The 14590-nt window shown below is 37.4% G+C and overlaps 1 pseudogene; it reads left to right on the top strand.

Moving 5' to 3' along the window:
* The window catches only part of LOC124595261, a 162188-nt pseudogene that overhangs the window by 86990 nt on the left and 60608 nt on the right, over nucleotides 1–14590 (top strand).

Here is a 14590-nt window from a genome sequence, read left to right as displayed (position 1 = left end):
TGTGAGACTAGAAACTGATAGCACACCATAAACCTTCCAAAAATAGTGAGGAAAATTCTGAGTAGTGAGGAAAATTCTGAGCAGAGCGCATCCAGTTGTTGGTACAGAACCTGATCCGATACCAGATGCACTTCGTCATCAATAGAGAATCCAAAAATTTTCAAGGCACCAACTCAAATAAGTTTTCATTGTTAAGATCATCACCACCAGAAAGTGCAAAGGCCAAACAAATGATTTTATACATTACGGGGACAGAACACTGTCCCAATATGGGTATTTGCTGTTTGTTGTAACTCACCAACCAACGGAGACAGGGGACAATGCCAGTGGTTCAAGATCCACATAGGCTTGAGAATTTCACAAAGTCACTGCTGCAACCATGTCTACTTACATTTTTAACTTATTGTCCAAAAAATGCACTTCAATATAAAATTTGTTTGTGGCTGCAGTCACTGTGGAAACATTGTTCACATCAATGTTCATCTCTGACTACTGAGGTTGAGAGTTGCACACAGATGCAATATGTCCCTTTTTTACAATGGTTGCACATTGCCCATCACTTTGGACATGCGGCCCACTGATGTTGAAGAAAACAATAACGGCACGACAGGAGAGGGGCATGTGACCACTTTCGTGACACTGACTGCTGTTACTGTTTAGCACAGCATCATGGAGACTGTGATTGCATGGTCATGGCATCACCTTCCCCTGTGAGCTCACAGATGGTGGCTGAGGAGGAGAAGCAATGAAAACTACTTCACACCAAGTTTCTATCTGATTTACTGCTTCCCTACGTACTTCAAAATGCTGGGTAATGTTCAAAACCTCTGTGAGAGAGGGATTTTCACATTGTAAAAGCATGTTCACCAACTTCTCTATCAGAGGCCAAATGTATTACAGCATGACAAACCATCGAATCAGCCTTGTGCCCAGGTGAGCTTCCGTAACAAACTGGCAATGATGGCCAAGCTGATGAAGCTCTGCTGCCAAAGATCTGTACGACTGCTGCAGCCACTTTTCACAACAGCAGAACTCAGAACAATCAGCGATAACATGAGTATTTTTGCAGTGATGAATAGAGAGAAACTGACACATTTCATCAAAAGCGAAACTGTGGTTCCCGAAGAGGAGGTATCTGACACAAAAGGTGATAAGCATGAGGAGAAATCCATGACAGAAAGAAAGCCTTACAGATGTTGATGTCAGAGATGCCAAAAGCTTGGAAATGTTGCCACACGCATTTTCAGAAAAATCTTGCTTGGTAATGCCAGTCTGCATTTTGCATCCACTTTAATTCAGCCATTAAGTTACTTTGGCACCCAAACAGCTGGAACTCATCTACTTATTTTACTGGTTCATTTGCTAATGTAATTCACTCAGCATTGCCTAGTTGAATTCAACTACGTTCTTTAGCCTTGTTTTACATTTGATGATATTCATCTCATATCTCCTTTTGTGGCAAGAAGAAGGGACCAGTTAGTAGGACATATTCTGAGGCATCAGGGGATCACAAATTTAGCATTGGAGGGCAGCGTGGAGGGTAAAAATCATAGAGGGAGACCAAGGGATGAATACACTAAGCAGATTCAGAAGGATGTAGGTTGCAGTAAGTACTGGGAGATGAAGAAGCTTGCACAGGATAGAGTAGCATGGAGAGCTGCATCAAACCAGTCTCAGGACTGAAGACCACAAAAACAACAACAACAACAACAACAACAACATCTCCTTTTGAAGATACTAACCATTCTAATCAACTGATCTTTCAAGTCCTTTGCCATCTCTCCCAGAAATACAATGTCACTGTCAAACCATACAGTTTTTGTTTCTTCTTCACAAACTTTAATTTCATTCCATGTAAATTTGAATTTTGGTATCTTTTACAGTGGAGTATATGCAAATGGGTACCTACAAGACCAGCCAATAAATTCTCGCACACTGTTATGTGTTCATTGTGTGTTGTGTTCCTCACTTGCCAGGCCACCTTTATGATGTACTTCATATTTTTCTACTGTGGAGGCTCTGAGTGAAAAATTAAATGGAGGGTGATATTTTTTGTTATGTTTAGCTCTATGATAACTGGATTTCCTTTTTCCTCTTCTCATTTTGTATGGTAATTTACTGCTACTTGTGTATGTAGTTAACAAATTTATTCTGGTGATCTCTTTGTTACAGGACATTTTTCTTTTTGCAGACAATAGAATTAGATTTGGATACACTAGAACCACACATCAATGGACCTTTCACACCAGATTTGTGCCACCCTATCTCAAAACTTGGCCAAACAGCTAAAGAAAAAGGTTGGCCTTTGGATATTAGAGTGGGTAAGTATTTCCTGTGAAGATGTCAAAAGAAATCATGGTGTATCTCCTAATATGTGAATGTTTGTTGTGCTAACTGCATTCTCTGGATACTGTAATATAAGTAACATATGATAGGATAGACTGTCATTCACCAGAAAAATATTAGGGTATGGAAGATAAGCGTGTAGAAAGGTGAGATAACTGCTTAATTAGGCTTCTGAACTCTTGTTCTTGTTCAGAACAAGGTGGTGGTACTAAGTCATATTCACACACTTAATTACTATGACAAAGTTGGCATGACTGCAAGTTTAGGATGATGAGAATGGGACAATGAGAAGAAGGCTGAGTAGAGCTGGGTGATGGCAACAGGGAGAGAAAACTGGCATAAGTGGGAGGACAAGGCCTTTATTTGTTAAGGATACATCATGACAACAGGTTCCTCTTTCTTAAAAGCATCTCAACTAGTTTAGAGATTTCTTCAGTGTGTTATAGTGCACCCCTTTGCTTGTTGCCCATATGTTATGAATCACAATTATTATGTTGTAATTACTATCTCAGTTTACACAATGTCGAAATATATAGCAAGAGCAAATGCATTATATTTGCAGATAAACAGTACTTTTCTTCCAATGTTAGTCTCAGTTTCAGGGCTGGTTCCTTTCTTCTCATATAACTTATTGAAAAGATTTTGTCCAGGTCACTAAAATGTCAAGTAACTGGGGTACTATGTTGCTTTTAACCATTTTCTTCTTTTAGTTGCATGTTCTTGAAACACAGTTTACCTTCATGTATTTGACACTTTTCAAATATACATTGTGCAACTTGCTTGAGATATACAAGGGAGATAATCAATCAGAGAGGAGCATTTACCAAACTTAGTATACAATAAACCCAATCTCTCACCATCTTAACACTATCTAACACTGCCTGCAACTACTCTGATGCAATTGGTGCTAAAAACAATATTTTGTGAATCCAGCTTCCTGTACCTTCTAGAATAGGAAATAATTCAAATCAGTATTAACAGGACTGTATTAATCGAAATTATTTTTCAGATTTAATTTATATCTTGCCTTCTGAAAAGTAGTAGATTGTGTACAACAAAACTGAAACATAACAGTATTATATTTAATGCAAATTTGTTTTTTGGTCATTGAAGTTGACAGTTGTGGTGACTAATTTTCATGGTACACGATTGATATTACAAAATGGATTGATATGAATAATAAAAATATATTAGCGGAAAAATAGGTTTTTGGCAATCAGATATGTTCAGAATACAATATTTAAGCAAGAAAATTAACCCAAGTGTGTCCAAAATTTATATGGAATCAAACATATCGGTTAACATGTGAAAGTTCTGTAGGTTCATTATAATGGTCACAAAAGATAGAATGTATCAAACTCAATTGCACAAACACCACAGCAATTTGCTCAGAATTAAATATTCATCACCAAAATGTGCAGTCTATTAAGAATAAAGTACACCAATGTGAAGTTGAACAACAGTCATCAAACAGCATGGTGGTATGCATTATGGAGCCCTGGTGCAGAGAAAGTGAAATACAGCATATGAATGTGCGAGGTGACACTGTAGAACTACCGTAAAATGTTGGGGATCATTTATTTATTCAGAGTTAGAGCACATTTTAAAGTCAAAGAAGATTTGATCAAAAGTAGTGTAGTTTTGAATTGGCAGCTGTTAATCATTCATTCTCTCTGTCTCTCTCTCTCTCTCTCTCTCTCTCTCTCTCTCTCTCTGTGTGTGTGTGTGTGTGTGTGTGTGTGTGTACTGCTCAATCACTGGTAAAATGGAGGCTTCATTCAACAACATAATAGAAGTCCTGGAAAGAGTCTCAGACCAAAAAACTAACACAATAATATGTGGAGTCATGAATATTAACACGTGTTGAGGATGAAATTAATTATACTTTCCTAAAAATTTTGAACACCTTTGGCATGGCACAGCTGGTAAACATTGCTACTAGGGAATCAAAAAGTTCATCATCAGTCTTGGACTATGTACACACAGGTATCGACAGGAAAATTATAAAGTATTGATAAGAGACCTTGAACTTTTTAATCATTACTGTAAGCTAATAACGCTACAGACAGGCTTATTAAAACCCACAGAATTGCTAGCCAACAAAAGGACCTTCTCAGAACATAAAATACATACTTTTTCTGGTGCAGAGGCAAATTGAACCTGGGATGAAAAGTATTTGAAAAACAATATAGATGCTATGTTCTCTAAGTCATGCACATTGCTTAAATTAATTTTGGAGGAAACATTTCTGAAAGTAGCCACTTCAATAGCAGCAAGTAAGGAAACTACAATAATCCATAGTTCTGAGATAACTGTCAAAGGTATAAAAAAATACTTGCTGTAAAAATATCGTTCAATGACAAAATAATAATACAGAAAATGAAAGCAAGGCAGTATGAGATGTCAAAACATGTGAAACTGGAAAAGACAATACAAGCATAATAACGTATGAATCAAAGATGGGGGTAGAATAATAGAAAATCCTCAGGAATTGGAAAAAAATTGTAAATGACTATTTCTCTGGTATTGCAGAGAAGTTGCAGCAAATTCTTTCTGAAACACCTGTAGCACCCACAATGACTTACACAGCAAGAACAATGTTGTTTCCCATAACAGAGCTTGAAGTCAGGAAGATAACATAAAAATTACATAATAAGAAGTAGTGGAGATGCTTAGTCACAGATAGGCACAACAAACATATTGTCAGAAAACGATCTTTCGGACAACGAGGCCTTCATCAGAGATAGAACACACACACACACACACACACACACACACACACACACACACACACACACACATATGCAAATGCAACTCACACACAGATGGCTGCAGTCTCAGGCTGCTCAGGACACATTTTCCATTGTTGAAAATAAGAAACAGGCACTCATAGACGAGATACCAGCCTGTGTTCTGAAGATGTACACAGAAAGCATACTAGCCCAATTAACACACATAGTAAAGGAGTCCTTAGTTCAGATATTTTTCCAGAGTATCTAAAGCACTCACGAGTTGAGCCCTTACTAAAGAAAGGTAAAACTATAGGCCAGTTTCACTGTTGTCTGTGTTCTCAAACATAATTGAAACAACCAAGAAAGACAGATTAATTATTTTCATAAATAACTACAACCTTTTTAAAGAAGCACAGTTTTGTTTCCACAGTGGAAGAAATACTATACCACCCATTACAGAGTTCACAAAAGTGCTGCTTGAAGCACTGAACATGGATGACTGTTTTACAGGCATATTCATAGACTTGTACAAGGCTTTTGACACTGTTAACCATAAAGTGGTACTAAACAAGCTACATGCACGAGGTGCAAGAGAAATAGCAAATGTGTAATTCCAGTTTTCCCTGAAAAACAGGGTGCAAAAAGCAGAGACAGTCCACACATCTGCTGGTAGTAAATTTGTAATAAAACAATTATCAAACAAGAAACATATAAAAATAGGCGTTCCTCAGGGTACTTTATTGGGTCCTTTTCTGTTTGAAATATATACCAATGACCTTCCAGACAGTATATGACATGAAGATAAAGTTCTCTTTGTTAATGACAGCAACATCATAGTCACAGAACTCCTGTTAGAGAAAACAAATGAAACCCTCAAGAATGTTTATGATTGGGCAGTATGCAATAAATTTATGCCAAACAAAAAGAAAACAAACAGTATACACTTCAGCATATACAGAAAAACAACTCTGTAACATTAAGTATAGATGATAAATCTGTAGATTGTGTAACATAACACAAAGTTTTTAGAGGTAAATATTGATTGTCAACTAACATGGAATGATGCTCTCAAAGATCATCTGCATCTGATGCTCTTAGGGTTCTATTATCACTTTACAACAGCTAATGTCTTGTGGTGACATACTATTCCAACATACACTCAGTTCTTAGCTATGAAATTCTTTTCTGAGTATCAAAGGTATATAACATGGACACAATTTTTAAGCTATAGAAAAGGACTCAAATAATATTTGGACTAATTGTAAAGAACTGTTTAAAAATTGGGCATCCTTACTGCACCAAGTGAGTGTCTTTATCAATCTGTTGGACTTACCAAAAACAGTATTTTTTATCAAGGAATAAAACTGTATAATAAATGGCCCAATGAGATGGAAAAGGTTACTAAAATATATCTGTTTAAAAACACGGCTAAAGCATTCTGCTTAAGTAACACATACTACACAATTAAAGATTACTTAGAGGATGCAGAGATTTGGTTAATAACAAAAGGGGATATTTACATCTTGCCACATTACTGTACCGTACAGTACAATGTAATACTTCTACAAGAAAATCATATGCAAAGATCTATAGTGCATGGCAGTAATGACTTGTCATTCTCCTGAGTTAAGCATCTCACTTGTCATGGGGGGATGCTCACTCACTTTTTCAGGTGAGGTGAGCGGAGGGGAGGACAAGAATAAATGTATGTGTCCTGTTTGCATGTGTACAGGCCTGCAGTCAGTTTCCTGGCAGACTAGAGTTAGCACAAGGGCTTATCAGGATTTTCATGGTTCAGCGGTTACAAGTTTGTGCAACAATGAAGAGCAGATCTGTGATTTGTAATATAAGTCACCTGGAGCAAATTGTGTGTAAATCAAAGAACATTGTACAATAGGGACTCACCAAATGAGGCAGTGTAGTTGTTGCAACACTGACCTCACATTCAGAAGAATGAAGTTTGTTCATTCCTGTCATTCTGATGGGACCATCAAGGCCACATCTAACATCTTGTCCTATCTTCATAAAAGCATACTTACAGATGGTGAAGAAAAAGTCACGCACTCGAACATCACAGTGCTTTTCATCACATACTAGCAATATAAAAATGTCTCTCAAAATTTCATCCTGCATACATTTCCGGCAGTAAATGGATGTCAAAGATTGGCAGTATGGCAACACTGTAATCATGTCAGCATATAGAAGTAGTGCTGTGCATTTGGTGCAGTGGATAGTGTTTTAGGTTAGCATGCAGGAGGTTGAGGCGTATTTGTTTTTATTTGTCAGTGTCATTCTGCCATATAATACTAAAGTACACACCATTTATTAAGCCACACATAGTACAGTGTTTTGTTGCAGTGAACATAACAAAAATATGGCCAGATAAGTCAGAAGTAGACAGTTGAAACAAATGAAATGTCATAGGACAGAATAACTACAAAAACAATATCAATTTTGAGATACCAAAGATGATTGCACAGTTAAATAACTCAACATCTACTAGTCATTTACACTACATGCAGTACATCTGCTCAGATGTAGCACATCAGCAACAAATGACAATAATTATTTCCATATTAATGACCATTTGGCGTTTACGAAAGAATACGTTGTCCTTAGAGCAGATGACAAAGCAACCCCTTTGCACATTCAAACATTGCGCAACCTGCTGGATCATACAACTCCGGACTCTTCACAACATGGCTGTAACCACAGATACAAGAGCAGCATAGACATGTGCTATCAGTTCATCCACATGTGTTGGCAAAGTAGAATACATCCTTCAAGTGTGCCAACAGGAAGAAATCCAGGGGATTTAGGTCATGCAAATGTCAAGGCCATACAACTGGACCTCCTTGTCTGAGCCATTTCCTTGGAAATGTTCTGTCAAATACCACTGTACATTAATTCCAAAGTGTGGAGGTGCACCATCATGTTGGAACCATGACCTCTACCAAACATAGAGTGGAACATCTTCCAGTGCATCAGACAAATAGTTCAAGAGGAATGCATAAAACCTCCATGAAGTAAACTGGTCAGGCAATAAGTAGGGTCCAAACTCCTGTCTCCCAGTATTCTGGCCCAGATACTCATGCCAAAGTGAAATTGATCCATGATCACGGGTGAGGTGTGCATTAATGTCACACCAATGGTGGGCATTGCGCATATTGAAGACACCCTCACAAGTGAACAGTGCTTCATCTGACCTTCTTACAATGTTTATGAAGTCATCATTGGCTTCCTGTTGTTGTTGGAACCATTCACAGAACTGCATCCACAGATTGCAGGATGCAGGTGTTGCATTAAATAATGATGATAGGAATGCAGCCCATATTCGCGAAGCATGTCAACAACCTTGCTTAGCGAGACATGCAGCTGCCTTGCTACACTACATGTACTTTGCTGGGGTTCTTGGAGTATGACCTCCAGAATAGTTTCCTCAGTAGCTAGAGTACGGTGAGTCCATGGGTGACCTGTCACGCAGTGGTGGAAGGAGAGAACCTGTCTCCTGAAGGTAAAGCTCCATGAGCACAACCCCAGCCCTGGTTCTCAGCTGCACCAAGGACCAGAGGCATGTCCACATATTCATCGTTTGTATATGCCATATGTCGCTACACTGTTTCTCTAACAATAAGGAACATGATGTTTCCACATTTCATTGAGTATAATAATAATAATAATGCATGGAGATGCTTACTAAACAGCATGCGCTAATCAGACTCAATGCTGAGAAGCAAAATTAATGGTTCTGTGGTGATAATACATTCAAATGGTAACTGAGTTTGGAAATTATTTGAAAAGCACATTGTTGGTCCAACTGGTGATGTAAGGCCCTAACAAAATGTTATGGACCTGAACATGGCAAGAATAATAGTTGGTATTAATTGATGGGACCGTTGTAGTGTACACAGAAAACAGGTTTGGAATCTGGTAGATATAGTGGTGCTAAACCATTCCTGCCCGTGATGTACAAAAGGCTTCTTTAAAAGCTGACCCGTGAAAACAATTGTACTTCTATTTCTGCATTCGTAGTACGTAAGTGCAAATGTTGGTTTCTGCTGCAGGTACTGATGACTACTATATTAATTTGGCTTTCCTTAATTTCTGATACTATGTCTTCCATTTTTTTGTTGCAATTGTTCATTTTCCTAAATTTTTCCCTTGCCCATTGCTATTGCCATCATAGTTTTCATTTAGCTAACTTTTTCTTCTTTTGACTTTACAAGCACAGTGGTATCCCTATTACAAGGAACAAGACTATTCTTCTTAATCTCCAGTTTTCAGAAAGGCTTGTTTCAGGTCCATGGCTATTAATATTTCAGGAAATAACTCTTCTACAGTACACTTCTTGTTCCCAACCAGTTTCAAGGGCAGAGCCTCATTATAAAGTGTTCTCGATTGTTGAAAGTAGACACACACACACACACACACACACACACATTATTTGGCATATATAGGAGTCATATTACACTTCACCCTTGAAACTATTTGTAATTAAATAAATAAAAAACTAAAATGGAGTTACTGAAAAGTTATTTCCTGGAACAAGCCTATACCAGTGTAGACCAGGGATGGAGCTACAATCTTAGAGCCTGTGGACCTGCATATGTTTTTCTGTTGGGGACATGTATCTTTAGACTTTGAGTCCCTGACTCTGTCCACAAGGCAATGGCTTTTGGTTCATCTGCTTATCTCGCCACTGGGATTGCATTCAACCTTCCACTGCCTTTCAAATCATGACGTGCTCACTGGTTGTTCAGTCAAAACTGATATGTATGGGGGCTGTACATTGCAGAATTTCATTTACACACAAAGATGACTGAATAATATCTTTGTTTTGTGCCACCTGTTATGTTCCTTTTGTACCACGAACAAGCCTTCCATATGATACAGGCTTGCTCATTCCTATGGTATAGTTGTCAAAAGGGACTGCCAATCAGTATGTATATCAGTATCTTTTAGACACAAGTCTTTTTCTTTTATTCTTTTAGGTTTTCCTCTCTCCCTCTGATTTTTCTCCTCATCTAACAAATAACTGTCAATGACTGCATAAACATAATTTACTTTATCCCTGCCAACAGAATTCTAATTATAATTCACTAATATTTCATAATCGTCACAGGGTCAAAAATAATGTATATAGCCTAATTTACTGAAAATTTCTACTCACTGTAACACTTAACATAAAAATTGTGTACCTTTCAGCACACATTGCCATGTATCATTATTCTGTTATTGACAAATCATTATCATTTCTAGGGCTCATTGGTAGCTGTACCAATTCTAGCTATGAAGACTTGGGTCGATGTTCAAGTATTGCCAAGGAAGCAATGAAGCATGGACTCAAATCTAAAATTCCTTTTTATATAACACGGGTCTGAACAAATTCGAGCAACGATTGAGAGGGATGGGATTGTAAGTACACCTCAGCAGTGTGCGATTTGCAGGGGGGGATGGGGGGGATTTCCCCCCCTCTACATCAGACCATCCCCTCCTCTGGTTTTAGTTTATGCATCCCAACCTGGGATGTTTATTTCCCAAGCACTGGAGTAAAACTTTACATATAATTTAAATTTGTGGAGCCGAACACTGAAAGTTTTTAATACAGTCTTACCATTAATACTATTAATATGTTTGCTTATTAATTTTGAAAAAGTGTTATGTAGTAGGTAAGCATTTCAAAACATTTAGAACTAAATGACAAGACGACGCACGCCACATTTCCGTAGCATGCCACAATGTTGCAAGACGTCGCCCCAGCGTAAACGAGGCTTTAGAGCCAGGTCTGTATTGTATGGTGGATGTGATGTGTTGCATACGAAACTAAAACCTGCAATCAGATCCAAACGTCGTGGAAAAATGTGAAGAGGTGTCATCCTGCAGCAAGATAACACTCGCCCACATTCTGTCAAACGGACAGCCGACGCAATAAACGAGTTGAGATTCGAGGTGCTGGAACATCCACCATACAGTCCAGACCTGGCTCCAAGCAATTTTCACATGTTTGGACGCTTAACGGAAGCACTATAGGGAAGAAGATTTGAAAGTGATGAAGACGCCATTGCTGTGGTGCAAAATTGGTTACAGATGCAACCGATAAACGTATTTTTTTCTGATGAAATAAAAAAAACTTGTAAAACATCGGAAAAACTGCATTGAAGTTGAGGGATGTTACATAGAAAAATAACGCATGTTTCAGTTTTCTATCATCAGAATAAGTACAGCTTTTCACAAATGTACCTTTACTTTTTGAATTCCCCTCGTATACCTGTATGTAGATGATTTTGTAAATAAGCTTTACCTATAATGTACTTTTAAAGATATAACAAGGAATGGCTTTTCTAATAGTGCATACGCATGAATAGTGAGTTTCGGCATTAACATCAATTTATAAATAACTGTTATACATGGGTAACGCCACAGTCCAAGCTAGTAACATATATAATTATACTAACCCACTAGGACATTCCCCTCCCCCCCCCCCCCCCCCGCCCACTGGTAAAACCACAAATCGCACACTGCACCTCAGTATGAAGGAAAATAATTTACAGCATATTTCATGTCGAATATTGATAGTCACATTAACAAGACTGATAATATTGCTAGCTTTTTAATAAATCCATCTTTGGAGCTATAGAGTACATATACACACATGTATACCTTAACGCCTGTATGACTACATTGTTCCAGTTACATGTACTATCACTACTGGACTCCGCCTGACACAAGCCATCACTCAGTTGAGCTGCAGTGGCAGCATAGTGTAGTCATCCAGGACAAGGTAGCCATGCAGGTGTATGTGTGTGTATACATGTATGGGCTTGTGTATTTACAGCTCTAAAACTGGCAACATTCTCAGTCTTGTTTATATGCCTGTAAATGACTCAGTGCCTCTACTATTCAATGAGTTGTTACCTTTATTCCTTCCAGTAATTGTATTCAACCAAGGAACTTTAGATTACCATGTTTGTGTTTCGTAACTGGTGCATTCATAATTGTTTACATTTTACTAAGACTTTCCATCGCTGTACCACATTCATAAAATACATTAACTTCAACATATACAATGAATTCCAAAACAAAGACTTCATTTCTTATAAATTCTTTCTTTATAAATTCCTTTCTGTCACAGAATTACTTTGCTTTTGATAATCTGCTAAATAGAGAAACATCATGAGAGGTCAGTCATTGGAGTAAAACTGGATCCCACTTTCACTAGTGTTTGTAAGGCATCATGAATGTGACATTTAAATTGTGTCATTTAAGCAGTATTTCAGTGTAGGCTATACAAGTTTTTAATAAACAGTCTCTTTTTTAGAAATGTATCCTACCAATAAATTGGTTCATGGCATTTCCTTGACTTACAACTCGACTTATGTGAGTTTTCCAGTATTGCACCAGTGAAATGCTTCCTATCTTTGATATAAACAGTATCTATGTGATTATTTTACCTCAGCTTCACACATATCATTGAAGTGAGGCATTTTTGTTACATGACTGTCTCTTTTTATGGCTTACTAACTGTGTACTCTAATTCTGTTACATTTTCATGTTTCATGAATGAATGTAATTGATCAATAAACAGATAAACAGACCAATACATACATTGGGCATACGAGTAAGAAAAGGTACAATGAAGAACAGAGGAACTACATTTACTGGAGGTATTCCAGCAGAATTATTAAAATTCGGTACTGAGAAATTACCTACATGATATGTTAAGAAATAGGTTCTAAAAATGTTTAAATGGGGAAGATGTATCAGGCAAGTGTAAAATAAGTTATACTTCAATAACACACAAGAAAGTAAGAAAAAAATCGAGTAAAAATTATAGCAGTATTCAGCTTAACAGTACCCTCAGTGGACTTAATGGAAGAATTATCGAACATTCCTTAAAACAAGAGCGCAAAGGAATGAAGAACAAGCAGTCTTTAGAGCCAATATACCAATGATTGATGACTTTTTTGTGTATTACATATGATTGAAATGAAACAGTTCAAGCACAACCCCTTCATTTGGTATTCATATATGTAGATAAAGCTTGTATTTTTAACCAATCTATAGAAGAAATAAACAAAAAAATAATAACTGCAATTCACACATCATGAAAAAACTGCACATAAAAAAATTAAATCCAGCATATATTTGTCACCTGGATTTCAAGTTCCAAAAGGATCACACAAGGGTGTTCTATTTCACCCACATCATATAAGATGCACACAGAAGAAATTTTTTTTGCCTTGGAAGAAAAAAATTGTAAATATAAAGATCCCAAAAATTGGTAATTCATTACAGTTTGCCAATGACAACTGATTTTAGCCCAAGACTGTGATGGTACGGAGTATGTGACCAGAAAATTGGTAAGTGAATGTAAAGAAGTGGGACCTAAATATAATCATCAATAAAACAAAATGCAGGGTAACTGATGCTGTAAATGGTGGTTTAGTATTGTAAGATGGGTTGAGAACAATAGCAGTTGCTGATGAATACAAATACCAAGGTAGAATTTAAAAATTATGGAAAACAAGATAAAGAAGCCAGATCAACAAATATTCAGGAAAGATTACTATTTCTTAACAAAATGCAGCTCTATAGTATAGTACACAAGAACAATACTATACCAGGATATTTAGAACAATAGTTAGGAGGATTATTACAAGTAGGTCAAAAGTTTGGATAATGAAATGGCAAGTACAAGCAGTAGTCAGAAAGTTTTAATTAACAGCTCGAAAAAATCTAACTGGTACCATGAAACATGGTGATGTTATTGGCTCTTCAAAAGATATTCATTCTTCAATGCCACATATTTTTGCCAGTGGTGCTTGACTTGGTGGAGACATGGGTTGTAGAAGCCTGTAGTTTGGCTGTTCAGCAAACTTTGAATATCACTTCATTGTCATTCTGGAAATGCCTGCCACACAGCAGTTTCTTGCCCTGAGAAAAGCTGAAGGAGTTATTGGCTGTCATGTCAAGGGAATATGGGGGTATGACTGTGTCTTGTTTAGAATGAGCTAGGACAGTGTTCTTGAGCAAAAACACCTGCTTGAACAGTCTTCTGTGAAGCTTCATCTTGATAGCCTCCTGAAATATAATTAGGAGCTTTTAGTAGTACAATCCTGTGATGAGTTTCCCCTTATAAAGATAACCTGTTAGCACTACACTGTAACAGTCCCAAAAAAGCACTCAGCATCGCTTTGCTAGATGATGGTTGGGTCATTACCTTATTTGATATTGATGCATCCATGTGTATCCACAGCTTGCTTTGCTTCTTTGTCTGGGGATCATAGTGATATCTCCAGCATTTGCCCATGGTGACTCGGTAGCTGGATTGGCCTGAAACAGCTGCAACATTTCCACCATTGTCTCGATACATGAGATTTTTGAATGGGTGTGATCGGTTGTGGAAATTGATGGACAGCTACCTTTTTCATGTTCAAAATATCATGTAAGACTCTGAAAACTAACCCACAGCTGATTTTAACCCTTTCCCTTATTGCGTTTATTGTTATATG

The sequence above is a fragment of the Schistocerca americana genome, chromosome 2 (assembly GCF_021461395.2).
Source record: "Schistocerca americana isolate TAMUIC-IGC-003095 chromosome 2, iqSchAmer2.1, whole genome shotgun sequence".
Taxonomy (NCBI): Eukaryota; Metazoa; Arthropoda; class Insecta; order Orthoptera; family Acrididae; genus Schistocerca; species Schistocerca americana.
The sequence above is the reverse complement of the archived record's forward strand: the minus strand, read 5'-3'. Positions and strand labels throughout refer to the sequence as shown.